Consider the following 15009-nt stretch of genomic DNA (forward strand, 5'->3'; position numbering starts at 1 on the left):
AGCTCTGAGGACAGAATGCCATGCTGATACATTATTGCCTCTGGCCCCATTTCCACTCCGGACACTTCTGAAGCTGTACATCTGCTTTTCTCTCCCCCCCCCCTCCCCCCATCCACTGCCAGGCCTTCACCAGGTCTGTGTACTTTGCCTGGAAAGCTTTTTCCCCAGTTAGCTCCTACCTGGCCTCCAGGCCATAACGTGGACCATCCTGCCTTCCCTTACTGCAGGGGGTTCTGTGCGCCTTCCATTCTGGTGCTGATAAGCACCCAGCCCCCTATCATCTGGGCCATGAGCACTGTGAGGGTAGGGTCTTTGACTTGTTTACCGATCTCCCAGCCTAGCATGGGGCCTGATCCAGAAAAGTCAATCTATAAATATTTATTAGAGGAAGGTGTGAATGAGTGAATGAACGCACGAATAACTGGATTGGCCCAGGCTGGGGGAGGGGAGTAGAATGTCTGGTGGGATGAAGAGAAAGGGGAACAGACATCTTCAGGCAGGAATATAAACAATATTAAACATTCTCTCCCCAGGAGATGGACCCAAGCTGACCTCCTCTTTTGGGACCCAGTCTTGAAGTTAGGCCACCAGTGTCTGCAGACTTATCATCATAGGTAGTGTTTACTAGGACTTACTGTCAGCTACTATGTGCAACTTTTTATACACACATGTATCGTATGCTTCCTCATTTTTCAAGCAGCTCTGTGAGATAAGCACCATAATTACTTTCATTATAGAAAACAGAAAACTGAGGTCCAGAGAAGCGAGGACAGCTTGTCCAGGGTCACACAGCTAGCCAATGATGGGGCTGGGAGTGCACTAAGTGTCCAGACATGTCTGTTTGATCCTGGAGCTGGAGCTCTTAACCACTAGGCCATCTTGCACCCCCTGCAAGCTGGAGCGGAAGTCACCATCCCACTTCTTAGGAAGTGGAAGTTGCTGGGAAACGAAGCTGGAGAAAGTTCAGACCAAACGTTCAGTTAGTGTTTGGTGAGCAACCACAGCGCACGGGGCCCGGCAGGAAATGCAGTGTTGGCGACCAGCCTGGCCAGCCAGCTCTCCATCTGAGCAGACAGACAGACAGACCCCAGGAAGAGGGCGGGGTGACGATAGCTGGTTTGGGGGTTGCCAGCCCACGTGGTGGCAACAGCTGGCATTTGTCACTGGTGGCTCAAGGGTGGAAGGCGGTGGGCCCCGGGAACAGGGCACAGGTACACAGAGCTGTTCTTGGAGGGGCTTTTTGGAAGGCTTTGCACATTGGAGGCTTAATCACTCAGCATTTGCTGAGCTCAGATGGTGGCTTCTTGGCACTCAAGCCACTGACAGGGATAACTTCTATGCCCATCCCCAGGGAGGCCGTTTTTCTGCTTCTAAGGGCTCAGCAAAGCACTCTGACTTGCTCGTCGTCTCCCAGTGGCTACAGGATTCCAAGCTTTCACAGTGCCCTTCTCTCCTGCCAGATGGAAATGTCATCATTTTAGCAGTGCGCAGAGCCCTTCATTCAGTGGGAGACCCTGGGGGCTGCTCTCCCTGATTGTCCAGCGGGCTGGAAGCAGGCTGCCCATTAGGCTCAGCCTTCGGCCTTGTAGAAATTACCCAGTGAGGTGTGAGGAGTGGCAATGGTGGGGCTGCTCTGCAGAGTGCTAATTTCTCACCATTCCTCAGGAGAAGCATGGCTCCTCAGCTGGGGGCACTGTCACATCCCTGCCCATGTCCTGGTGTCATCAGGCCGATTGCTGAGAGCTGAATACAGCAGAGGGGGCCCAGATTCCTGCACTCAGAGTTGGGACCTGGAGCACTCAGAAATGGGAGGCACCACCCCAGAGTTCCTCTGGCTGGGCAGCTTGGCTCCAAGGTGGCAGTCCTCTAATCCACATGCAACCTTGTCGGGTGCCACAGGACCAAGCCAGGCGCCAGGTGTAGTGCCAGGATAAGGGGCTAGCATCATGTGCAGCTAGTCAACTTGGGTTGGAGAAAGGGCTGGGTCAGATGATAGGTAATCACTGGAAAAGCAGGCAGGGCCAGGCAGGGCCCCCCTTCCCTATAGGTAGAAACTAGAATGAGGACACATGGGACAGGGAGAGGTTGGGAGTGGAGGTAGGTGGGGGGTGGAGTTGGAGTTGGGATTGGGATCGTCATCATTGTTAGGGTAAGAATTCAGGGTGGACCTTGGCTTGATTTTGGTGCCAGAGAACAGGATCGGGATAAAGTTGTAGCTGGGATGGGGCTTGGAGTTAGGGTCAGAGATGAGGTGAGGGTCAACAGGTCTGCTGTTAGTGTGAGAGCTGACATTTGGCTCAGGATTAGACTGGGAAAGGGTGGGAACCAAGTTTTCTGTTCATTGACCAATGTATGTACTTCCCCAGCAGGAGGAAAACCCAAAGTGGGAAGACTGGGCTGTCTTAGAGCTTACCTGCCATCGACCACTCGTCTCATCCACTTACCTCCACCTTCCCACCCGTACCCTCATCTCCTTAAATTTTCATCTCTTGCTCTTGGGCAAAGGCAGGGCTAACGTATTGTCTCCTTCCTGATCACAACAGATGGAGCTTGAGGGCTGTGCTGTGTCCTTTTTTCAAGCAGCTGCTTTATTGCAGAGTCCTCCAGCTTTGAGAACAGAGCTAGACCCGAGGCATTTTGGGTAGGGCTCCATCAGCTGGACCCTCATCCTAGGGGTGAGTGGGGACATGGAGCGCCCCCTCCCACTCCTTCCTGGCCCTTGCCAGGGCTCCGACCTCTCTCTTCCTTTCGGCAGAGGCCCCAGCCCCTGTATGCCCCCTCTCGCTTCTCAGGGTGACAACCTGACATCCTCCAGCACTGAGTGCTGGGGTCAGGCTTTTAAAGCTGTCATGGAGAGACCATGGCCCCTCTCCTACTTGTTCCCCTGCCCCAGTGTCTCTTCATGCAGAAACAGGCATCAGGGTATGAAATAGAGGACGACTGTGGCACTGCAATGCCTTTTAAATGCAGGCAATTAGTGGCTAAATAAAATATAGAACAAGCATCTCTGCCTGCTTCTGGCAGTAACTCACTGAAAGCTGCCTGGGTTAGGGGCCCCAGGAATGGACTGGGGAGCACAAGATGGTGGTCCCAATCCTCTGTTCTGGAGCCTTTTGCTGGGACAAGGTCGTAGATGTCTGAGAGACTCCTCAGCCCTGTTAGAGGATTGGGGAGTGCAGAGAAACTGAGGGAGCTGAGGGAGAGGCCTATAGAATAGCAAGAAAGAAGCAGAGGATGGTGGCTTTGGAGCATGACAAACCTGGATTTGCACCCTGGCTCTGCCACTTACTGGCTGGGTAACTAGCGAGGGCTGCTCACTCTTTCCAAGCCCCAGTGGCCTTGGCTGTAAAATGGGGGTGATCATAGCCATACCAACCTCTCAGCAATGTTGCTAGATTGAAATGAGGTCATAAATGTTCCATACCTCCCAAAAAGAGGCCTCCCGTAAGGGAGTAAGGCTGCGGCCAGAAAGGGTGAGAGATATGGCTGAGAGATCCTGCGTGGGTAGGAGGACAGGCCCTGGAAGGGAACTGGGAGCCCAGGGAAAGCTGAACAGATCCCACTCCTGGGCTCTCTCCTCACTGATGCCCCCCTCAGGTGTTCTAGAGAGAAACAGGTAATTAGACTCAGACCATTAGATGAAAGAGGAAGAGCTTGGACCTAGCCTCTGTGTTAGTGCCCCATTTAATCCTCCTGCCCATGACCATCCTACTGGGTGGAATACCATGCATACATAACCACCTTGAGTGACTCACTTTCTGTCCTGGAGCCTCAGTTTCCCCTGTAGTATGGCTTTAACAACAGCATGTCCCTTGGCCCTAGCACTCTATAACAAATGCAGTGTCCTCACAGAATTCTGGCACCTTCTTTCCTTCACACATTGGTCCCTCCCATACTGCTCCCAGGCTAAGCAGAGCCCTCACAGGGGTGCTTCTCAGGGGACCGGGCAGGGTCATGAAGCAGCTCAGCAATGGCAGTTGGGGGGACAGAAGAGGCTGGGCCACGAGCTGGGATTGCCAGTCCCTTGGCTCCTGCACCCACGTGAACCCCCATACTAAAGCTCCAGCTCAGCCCTTTTCTTTAAATAAAAGCAATGACGTCATCCTTGTTCTTAGCTGCCGAGCTAGAAGGAGATGATCTGAGATACTGCGGAGGGAAAGCAAGATATGCCGGGGCTGGGGGTGGGAAAACCAAGGGGCAGATGAAGGACAGATACCAAGTCCCCCCTGGGAGCACTTGTATGTGTGTGTCTCCTGGGGTCTGCCCATGTGTATGTGTTGGGAAAACTGCAGAGATGAAACCACATGTACTGCTAGAAAAGCAGAGGCTAACAGATTATGTGGTGGAGTCAGACAGATCTAGACAAGGCCCTTTTTGTTTCTGAGTCTTGGTTTTCTCATCTGTAAAATGGGAGTAATGCTGGGATTGGCCTCGAAAGCATTTTGTCTGAAAGGATTACAATGTAATGGATGTAAACACCTGGCACATAGTAGGTGCTCAAATAAATGGTGGCCATGGTAACTATGACTGGGTAGAAGTGTTGCTGCCAGCAGGTGACCATTGGGCTGGCATCCGGAGGCCTCCCCTTGGATCAGCCCAACCCTTCCCAGCAGAACTTCTGGGTCTGGGCTCTGCCAGGCGAGGTGCTTTGTGGTCCTCACTTTGTCTTCAGACTCACCTGCCAGCAGCTCCCCTCCAGTCCCAGGAGGCCTGGGAAACGCTTCTGCTCCCCCCGTCCAGGTACAGCTCTAGATCCTTCTGTGGAAGCCCTGGATTCTGATTTCCCTGCAGATCTCTGAGGCTTCCCCTCGGGGTTTGCTAGTGCTGCTGGCAGTGTCTGAGCTCTCACTCCTAGGTGACAGCTCCTATTCCCTCTTGGGGTCCCTCTTCCTCCCCACCCCCACTTGCACCACCCGCCCATCCTTTTGCTCATCTGCTCCCTTCGCTCTGCATTTCCTCCTCAGTCCCTCTCTCTTTCTCTGCTTGTTTCCAGCTCTTGGATGGTTGTCTCTATTCAGTCTCTGGACCTGCCTCTTCCCTGTTTTCCTCCTCTGTTCCCTCTCTGATCTGAACTCTCTTGCTGCCTCTCTCTGCCAATCACAGGATCTTTCTCCATCTCATCTTTTTTCTGCCTCCTAGACAGTGAGTCCCAGCCTTGAGCAAGGAAAGGCCCAAGGGGCCAGGTCAGGCCAGTTATCCAGAAAGGAAGGGCCCCCTCAGCCCTCTTCCTCAGCCCGTGTGGAGCGCAGCCCTGGCTCTCTGTGCTTCCTGAGCACGGGTGTGTGTGGGCCGAGGGCAGAAGGCCCATCTTGCCTGTCATCTGGAGAGACGTGTGTGCAAATGTTAGCTCTATGGCTCTGATTCAGCTCCCGGGCGGCTGGCTGCGGAACACGATGACGGAAGGGGGTGATGGGGGCCCGGAAAAGGGAGCTGAGCTAGGGAGAGAGTCCTGGGACTATCACAGAGGACCCAGGCTACCCAGAAAGGACCCTGGGTGGGATGATGGAGGGGAGTGGGGGTCATTGAATGTAACAAGGTGGACTAGATGGGGTGAAAAGGAAGAAGTTTCAGTGAAAGGCAGGATTAGAAGAAGACAGCGTTGGTGAGATGAAGGAACTCTGGGTGAGTGGAGGGGACCTGGAGTAGAGTTACAGAACATTGGGTAAGGATTTAGGGGGTGGTAAGTGTGGGTAAGGGGGCTATGGGATTGATCAAGAACTAGCTGCCATGAAAGGCCATGGTATGGGGCTCCTTGGGGCCTCCCCTTGCCTGAACCTTACTTGTCTCCCTACTGGCACCCCTGCCAGGACTCTTCTGCCCCTGTTACTCCTTTGCTGCTTCTAGCAATCTCTAGGCTTGCCCATCTATCCTCTCCCCCAAGCAGTTTTGAGTTGCTAATGGTCCTTTCCATTTAGGACATTCCCCTATAGATCCCCTCATCATTTTGGTCTGGTCCTGAAGGTGAACAGACTGTATTTCAAGGTTGACCTTGCAGAGACCTCTCTGGTCCAGAAAGAAGAGCCTCAGTTCCCCCTTTGCCCTGGTCTGGTGGAATCAGCGGATCTCCTGAGGAGTCCAGCTCCTGAGCCAGAGGTCTTCGAGTTGGGTGCTCTGCTGGTAAGGATCAGAGCAGAGACGGAGACTCTAGCACATCACAGTCAGCACTGCTAGGACCTCAGGACATGCCCAGTGCCTGTGTGTGTCCAGGCCAAAGAGAGCAGGTGCAGTGAACTCAGGGCCAAATTCACTGGCCACTTCTTGTCCCAGGGACCCTCGTCCCATGTCTGTATCCACAGGGGCCTGGAGGAGGCCCATTTCAAAATGTAGTGTGATGATGATAGTAATATTGGCAAAAGCCGTCTCTTCCTGGGAGCCTACTCTGTGCTAGCCTATGGGGAAGCTCTGTACATTTTTAATTCAAAGAAAATCCTTACAACTATCAATGAGGTGGACCTTATTTTTATCCCCACTTCCCAGAGAAAGAAACTGAGGCCCAGATGTGTTAAGTCATCTGCCTGTATTCACACTGGGGCCATTTGTTCCCACAGCTTGTGCTTTGAATCCCTGCAGATCCCGAAGAGCCCCCACAGATGACTCCTGCTGTGGGACCCTGGGAGGTGTGAGTGATGGAGCTGGGTGCTCATGACTCTTCCCCCAAGGCCTGGGACAGACTTCTGGAAGCAAGAAGCACTTCCAGTCCCACATGGACCTGAAGATGCCCCTGCCTCCACCAACACCCTCAGAAAGCCGTTAATTGGTTATGCTCGTAGCCAATGGGGGGGATGTCCTAAATTTAGGCTACCTTCCGGGGCTGTGGATGCGAACAAGGTGGGGGGGAGGGCAGTGAGGGTCTGGCCAGGGTCCACTTCTGTCTCAGCCCTGTCCTACAGGCAGCGGGCCCCTCTGGCAAGCTGTGGAGGTGCACGGAGACACCCCCCTCCCCGTCTCTGTGTGGGTGCACTGGGCTGCTGTGTTCCTGTGGCGCCGGTGGGTGCGTGACGATGGCAGCTCCCACCCGGCAGAGCGGCAGAGCCGTGAACAGAAGGGGCGAGCTGCCGGCAGCTTTAAATAGCTCCTTGCTGCATCGCACTTGCTGAAGCCCCACCCCCCCTCAAGTCTGGCTGCCCCCGGGGAGGGGCAGCGTGAGCCCCAGAAATGAGGCCAAGACAGAGGGGCTCAGTCCCCCCAACTCAGAAACACCCTCCAGTCACGGAAATGCCTGCCAAACACCACCTGTTCTTCGCTGTGCCTGAGGCACAGCCTGCTTTTTTCTTGGTGGGGGGTGGTAGGGTGCGGAGTGGGGGGCTGTCCAGGAAATCTCTTAAGAGGCCCTGTATCTCTGCTGTGCCTGTACTCGGCTGCAAGGCTGCAAGGACGCAGCAGGCAGATTTTCCTTCAGGCCCTTCCTGGGGGTGCATCGTCCGGCGCACCATTACTCTGAGTGCAGCCTGCCAGCCCTGCTCCCGGGAGCAGTCAGGGTTGACCCTCTTAACCCATCAGCTCACCTCCTCACTTTAAGCTACACCTGTGTACACTCTACATACAGACCTTGATGATCTGACCCTGCGGCCCTATCCATCATCACTCCATTCCCCTGCTTCACTTCAGCCGTCACACCTTGTCTGTGCTCCCTGAACACGCCCCGCTCGCTCCTACCTCAGCTGTTCCCTTCGCCGAGAATGCTATTGTGTGAGAAATGCTCCTCTTCTGTTACACGTGAGTGACTGGCTGATGAACCCCTGTTTAGTCCACCAGACGATAAGCTCCAGGAAGACAGGGACTCGGCATTTTGTCTACTTATTATTGACCCCTGGGGCCCAACACAGTGCCTACTACATTGTAGGGGCTCAGTAGATATCTGTAGAAAGATATCTGTAGAAGAGAGGGCTACAAAGCCCTAAATGTAGGCAAGCAGCCTGGTGTGCCAGGAAAAAGAGCACTGGACATGGAGTCTAAATCTCTGACCTCAAGCCTCTGCTCAGCCACTGCCGGTGCTGGTGCAACCTTAGGAGCACCTCTCCCTTCTGGGCCTCAGTGTGCTTGAGTGCATTGAAGAAAGTGGCTCTGAGCCCTGAGTGGTGGCCTCCTCTCCTGCAGCCTCAGAGGCAACGTGAAGCAGAGCTTACGCAGGTCCCTAGGGAAACCCCCTATAAATCTGCCTCCCCTCAGGGGCCTGGAGGAGGGTGGTGGCAGAGGCTTGGCCCAGAGCTTGTAAGAAGCAGCCCGTGACTCAGCCCTGGGAAGGAGGCATCCATCACCCTGGGCAGGCAGCAAGGGGAGAGAAGCAGGGGAGGGACAGCGTGGGAGCGAGGGAGCCAGGGAAGGAGGAGGTAGAGCTGTCAGCCCCTCTGCTCCCTCTGCCACTTCTCAGGCCTGGGACCCAGGAACAGACAAGGAGGACTCTAAGCACAGAGAGAAATCTGAGAAGGAAAGCCGAGTGGGATGAGGGTTGGGGGGGGGTCAAATTCTATGAAATAAAAAAAAAAAATTCTATGAAATCCTACAGGATTGAGAAAATGTGGCCCTGAACTACTTGCAAATCCTGAGACTAGTTACACAAATTCCTCCCCCAGATCCATTTATCTGGCTTCTTCTCAGCTCAAATGTCATTTCAACAAAGAGGCCTTCCCAGATCAGCCATCTGTCTCCCACCCTTCCATCACCTCTTTATTGTCCTCAGAGCTCCATTACTCTTTGGAATCACTGTAATGAATGGTTTCCTGGCTTAGGGTGATCTCCCCACATCCTCTTGGGATATAAGCTCCCTAAGGGCAGCCACCTCCCTATCTTGCTCACTCCTTTCCCTCTAAGGCCTAGAACAGCGCCTAGCACAGAGCTACAGCCACCTTCTCAGGTGCTAAGAACTGTTTGAGATGACTTGCGTACATTATTCCATCATGTCCTGATCTTTGAAAGAGGCAATATATTTCTCAGGGACACCTGGGTGGCTCAGTGGTTGAGCATAGGCCTTTCCCTCAGGTCATGATCCTGGGGTCCTGGGATTGAGTCCTGCATCAGGTTCCCCACAGGGAGCCTGCTTCTTCCTCTGCCTGTGTCTCTGCCTCTCTCTGTGTGTCTCTCATGAATAAATAAAGTGTATATATATATATATATATATATATATATATATATATATATATACACACACACACATATATATAGTTTATAATAATATATATATATATATGATTATTTCTCATTTTGCAGATGGAAACACTAAGGTCAGAAAGATAAGTGACTTGTCCAAAGGTCCTACAGCTAGGAAGAGGTAGAGCCTCTATTTGGACCCAACTCTGTCTCACCCCAATATTTGGATGTGAGAGCAAAAGGGCTGTTGGAAACTCTGAGGGGGAGGGGGGTGTTGACCCCAACCTCCCAAGTTACTGATAAAGAAACATTAGCCCAGAACAGGGAGGTCCCTTCTGAAGTTAGTTACTTAATTTAGGATTTCTAAAGGGAAGTCCTGCTTGACACAGCTGCTGTCCAACTCCAGGAATTTGTTACCCTCAAGGGGTCTTTGCAAGCTGAAAATAGAAAGGAGTTCAGAAAGGGTTGCATAGAATTAATGGATGATGGGGCCCCGGTGGTAATTAGAAGAAGTGAGAGATACTGGGGTTCAGGATAGACTTTTGAAGTCAGCATCACTGCTGGGGACTGTCATGGTCTCCACCAAATGGGTCCCGGGTGCTCCAGTCAAGAGAGCAGCAGGCTGGGAAGCATGGGAAAGGTTCAGGATCTCAACTTCCCAACTTACTCTGGCAGGATTGGGCCACCCAGCCAATTCCCCCCCTGCCCCCTTCTTTCCACCTCCCCCACCCCATATCCCTAGGCCCAGCTGGGCTGTTAGGGCCTGGGTGACTTGGCTTGCTGACTCACTCACCTGCCCAAGATGGGCGATTTGCATATGTTCTGGTTTTCTGAGTGTTTTTTTTTTTTGTTGTTGTTACTTTTTTTTTTTTTTCCAAAGGAAAAAGCTATTTTTGCAAGGTCTTCATTACTTCCTAATTATTCATACTCCTTCCATTTGTTGGCCTTGTTAAATACAAAACCCAACAAGCAGCTTGCTTTCTCCTTTGTTTCAGATTCTTTTTTATTGTTGTTGTTTCAGATTCTTAATGGATCTCAGGCCCACACCCCTTTCTTCAGATTAGCCTAGGGTGGAAGAGGCCCCTGTGCCCCCTCCTCCCCGAGGATTGGGCATCCCTAATCCTTAGTGACTCTCCTCCATCCTGCCCCCTGTAGGTGCCTGTGGTGGGATCACCACTCTCACTCTCCTGCTGCCTGGACCTCCTCCACCCCTTTCCCTCCTCTCCTCCACCTGAGCCTCACTTCTCTTCTCTTGTCCCTTCCCCTCCCCTCTACCCTCCTCCCTTACTCCTCCCATCTGCCCATGGTTTCATGGTCTCCTACTCTCCATTTCACCCACTTCTTCCTAATGCCCTGTCCTTCCCCATCCTCTATCTTTACCCTCCCCTTCCCATCCCTTCCCTCTCCTCCCCTGCAATGCCCTCACACCCCAGAGCTACCCTAGGAACCTCCAGGGATTGCTTTCACTCTACCCTGCCTCCCACTCCTCCTCTCTAAAATATAAAATATTTGGGTGTAGCCCCAAATTGTGCTGCATTGCCTGCCGCTCCTGTGGGTGGGTACCGCCTCTCTTGGCTCTCAACTGATAATTCATTTCCCCCTAGCCCTGCATAGTCCTTCTTAAATTGCTTAATCCCTGAAAATTCACTTCCTTGAAGCCCAAAGGCAATGGCTCCTGGAGGGGTGGAATGGGGGAAGGATTTAAGACTCTAAATCCCTGGAGTAGCAGAGCCAGGATTGGGTCCTTACTTGAAGCACATGGAGGAATCAGAACAGAGGCCAGCACCCCTCAGCAGATTCTGCTCCCAGGCCTACTTTATGGAGGCCTTGACAGGGACAGTTGACCTCTCTTAGCCCCTCCGATTCCCAGCCAGGGGGTCCTGCGGCCACCCAGGAAGCAAGAAGTCCTGGTTTCTCTGGTGGTACCTGGTTTCTGCCTGGGACTTATCTTTTCTGGCCTCTGGCTGGGGATAGAGCTCTACATGCTCGACACCTTATATGTATGTGCAAGTGGCCATGCCCACACAGCACACACACCCACTTCACACATCTCTACATACTCTATACATTAGAGCAGGGCATCTCATACCTGGGTGCACCAGAGTCATCCAGAAAGCTCGTTAGAGCAGTGCCTGGGTGGCTCAGTCAGTTGAGTATCTGCCTTCAGCTCAGGTCATGATCTCGGGGTCCTGGGATAGAGCCCCACATTGGGCTCCCTGCTCAACAGGGAGTCTGCTTCTCCCTCTCCCTCTGCCCTAACTCTGCCTCTGCACGTGCGCTCTCTCTCTCTCTCTCTCTCTCTCTCTCTCTCTCGCTGGCCCACTCTCTCTCAAAGTCTTAAAAAACAAACAAACAAAAAAGCTCATCAGAGGGCTAGGCTCCACATCTGGGTTTCTGATTTAGTAGGTCTGAGGTAGGGCCTAGAATGTGTGTTCTAAGCATATGCCAAGTGCTGCTGCTGGTGGTCAGGGTTCTGCTCTTTGAGAACCAGTGCACTAGAGATGCACGCACACTGGAGGGTACACATTCATGCACAGAAGCCTGTGCAGAACAGCAAGGGCAAGGCGGCTGGAAGAACTGGAAGCTAGGAGCTGAGCCTGGGGGTCACTTGGTCCAAGAACGTGGATTCGCAGTACCATTCTCTCTCACTGTCTCTCGGCTCTTGCTCTTCCTCCAGCAGTCTCTGGATTCCTGCGTATCTTGTCCTCAGTCTCCCCCTGTCCCTGTAGCCTCCTAGACCCAGCCAGGCCCTGCAGCCTCCAGGTGGCTTCCCAGCAACTCTGCACACATGAGCTCATCCATCTCCATCACCCTACGAGTGAGTTGCAGGCAGGTGAGAGAACAAGATTACAGAAGAACAGGCTCAGCTCCCCACTAACAGGGAGCTCGCTCACGGTGAGAATGCAGCCAATTATTCCTCCTGTTCTGGGGAGTAATCATTAATGCCACAGGAAACTCTAAACAGCGATTAAATCATTATTGGGGAAGGCGCAGCAAGCCTGTGCCACCATTAAGTGTCCCTGGTACCGTTGGTCTGGGGAAGACTTACCTGGAAGGGGGGGAAGACAGGGAGAGATAGACATTTTTCTCACCCCTGCAGCCAAACTGGCAGGGGCCAGCCCCAAAACCTTTGTCCTCACTCTGAGCTGCACACCTAGCTACTGGCCCCAAACATCTTCTGACCCCCAGTGATGGAGGCTCTCTTCCAATAGGCTGATGAATCTGTTAATTTATGGACATATATTTATTGAGCACCTACTATGTGCCAGGCAGTATTCCAAGGCCTGGGGAGATATTGGTAAACAAGACAGTTGAGGCCCCTGTCCTCATGGAGCTCACAGTCTAGTGAGGAAGGCACACAATCAAAAAGTGAATAAGTTACTAAGAACATAATCACAAGTTGTGGCAAGTGCTGAGGAGCAAATAAACAGGATGGTAGGCGTTTGAGTGGAGTGTCTACTTGGAGGACCTCGCAGGCCACCCACATGGCAATAGATAGGATTGGCCAGCAGTCTGTGCCTGTCTCCTGGGCCTGCAGAGCATGTGTCATATGAACATCTGCGACATCTGAGCAGCCCTCTTCCTACTCTGAGTCTCCACCATGCTAACTTTGGGAAGAACGTGAGTATCCACAATAGCTACTGTTTTTGAGCACTTCCTATGTGCCAGGCATTGCACTAAGCAACTGATGGTCATTACATCATGTCACCCGCAGAACAGCAGCAATGTTATGAAGTGGGTGTTTTTATTTTTTAAGATTTTTTTTTTTAAGATTTTACTTATTTATTCATGAGAGACACAGAGAGAGAGAGAGAGAGAGAGAGGCAGAGACACAGGCAGAGGGAGAAGCAGGCTCCATGCAGGGAGCCCAATGTGGGACCCGATCCTGGGTCCTCAGGATCAGGCCCTGGACTGAAGGTGGTGCTAAACCGCTGAGCCACCTGGCCTGCCCTATTTTTTAAGATTATTTATTTATTTATTCATGAGAAACACAGAGACACAGGCAGAGGGAGAAGCACACTCCCTGCAGGGAGACTGATGTGGGACTCGATCCCAGGACCCTGGGGTCACATCCTAAGCCTAAGGCAGACACTCAACCACTGAGCCACCTGGCCATCCTGAAGTGGGCATTTTTAATCCCCATTTTACAGACAAGCAAATGGAGTCCTGGCAGGTGTGAGCCACTTGGCCAGGACAGACAGGAGGTCATTGAGAGGTTAAACTGAGGTCTATCTGAGTCCTAAGCAGAGGCATTTAACGCCTGACTCATACTACCTCCCAGAAGAGACATGAGAGGTCAATGTGGGCTTTGCAGACTAGATTTCAGGACCCAAAGACCTTGAAACCTGGGGTCCCTGTGGACATGGGGCTACATGGGGCTGGCTACTGGTCACTGAAATATACCAAGAAGGGGCTCCCCTTCTTCCAGGTCTCCAAAATGCAGGCCAGAGGGAAGAAACAGGGGTGGCCAGCTACAGCGTCTCACTAACTCAGGGACTTTAGTACAGCCCCCTTTGGCTTCCCAGCCATGGGTCTCTGTCTTGGAGAGACCATGGTCCGACGTCCCAGGCTGCCCCCGACCCAGCTGCCTCGGGAGGGCCCCTCCAACTGTTCCTTCACGCCTGCGATCGCCTGCACTTGTGGCCAGGCCACACTCCCCAGGCTGCTGGGGCAGCCAGAGGCAGACAGGCCCAGAGCCTGGGTCTGCGGTGACTAATCGGCTGGTGCTTGGGAGGCCCTGGTGAATTATTCACACAGATTCTGTGAATTATTCAAGTTGTTATTATTTATTTTTCAGATGTGCCTGCGGCAGAGCCTCCAGGCCCATGTTCAAAGGATGACATAACTCCTGACTCTTGATCGCCTGTGTCTGTGGAGAATGAGTCAGGCTTCTCTCCAGCCTCACCCAGGAGTCCCAAAGAACAGGCTGAGGGCAGGGAGCTGCTGCCTTCGGGGCAGACTCCTGCAGAGCCCCAATCCTAACCCCAATTATAGAATTAATAGTTACTGTTTACTGGGTCTCACTATGCCCTGGCACTGTGCTGTCCACATGTAGGCTCAAGTGAACAGCACAACCCCCCTAGGGAGACTATTATAACCCCATTTTAAAGATGAGGGAACTGAAGGTCAGAGATGTGATATCCCTTGTCCAAGGTCACGAGTTCATAATTGGGATTCTAGCCCAGGGCTGTGGACTCTAAACCCAGTGGCTGTCACCTTGCATAGGCCAGTGGGTGTTGTGCCTGACCCCATCCCAACCAAACCCCTTCATCGCCCTAACTGCACCCCTACCCCTCCTGCTCCCTGTGTCTCCACAGCAACAGGATCCGGAGCAGCCCAGCTGAGTTGGGAGCTGAGTTGGGTCTACCTGCGGGGAATGGAGGTGGCCTTTGCCTGCAGAGCCCCCCAGGTGTCCCGCTCTGAGCAAGTGTGACTCAGGTTCCCCGAGCCACCCCCCAGTTTCACCAAGCCTTCCCTCCAGCCCCAGACTCCGAGCACTCCTCCCTCACAGAGCTCTGACAGCAGAAGAAGCGGCCCAGCCTCCCTGCCTCCTTCAACTAACTCTCCCACTGCCTAAGCCCACCCCTCTAGCGGAGGCCCCAGTCCTTGTCCCTAAGGACTCTTAGGCTCTCTAAGCTGCCGTCTGCAGGAGGCAAAGCAAGCAGAACAGATATGAGGACTCAACCCTGGGGACATTCTAAGGGCTCCTTGTCAAGGTGACCACAGTCTCAGAGAGACAGCCTCCCATCTGGAAGCGCACCTTTGTCTTCCTACCACCTCATTCATTCATTCAGTCAGTCATTCATTCCACAAATACTTGTTGGATGTCCGCTACGTGCCAGGTCCAGTTCCAACGTGCCCCAGAAGTGGCCAAGAGCAGCGGGGCCTCCGGGTCAGGGCCCTTCCCCTCCCAGGACCTGT

The 15009-nt window shown here is 53.0% G+C and overlaps 1 long non-coding RNA gene across 2 annotated transcripts in view; it reads left to right on the forward strand.

Annotated features, from left to right (window-relative positions):
* LOC112658973 (uncharacterized) overlaps positions 1-14099 on the forward strand; it is a 37601-nt gene extending 23502 nt beyond the window's left edge. The window contains exons 3-4 of one of the 2 annotated variants that reach the window (XR_004814062.2): positions 11765-11920; positions 13886-14099. This is a non-coding gene — a long non-coding RNA (uncharacterized LOC112658973). The remainder of the gene's footprint in view (positions 1-11764; positions 11921-13885) is intronic. The other variant, XR_003136067.2, reaches the window with a different exon arrangement.
* Positions 14100-15009: the final 910 nt, after the last annotated feature.

Source organism: Canis lupus, chromosome 2 (assembly GCF_003254725.2).
Source record: "Canis lupus dingo isolate Sandy chromosome 2, ASM325472v2, whole genome shotgun sequence".
NCBI lineage: Eukaryota > Metazoa > Chordata > Mammalia > Carnivora > Canidae > Canis > Canis lupus.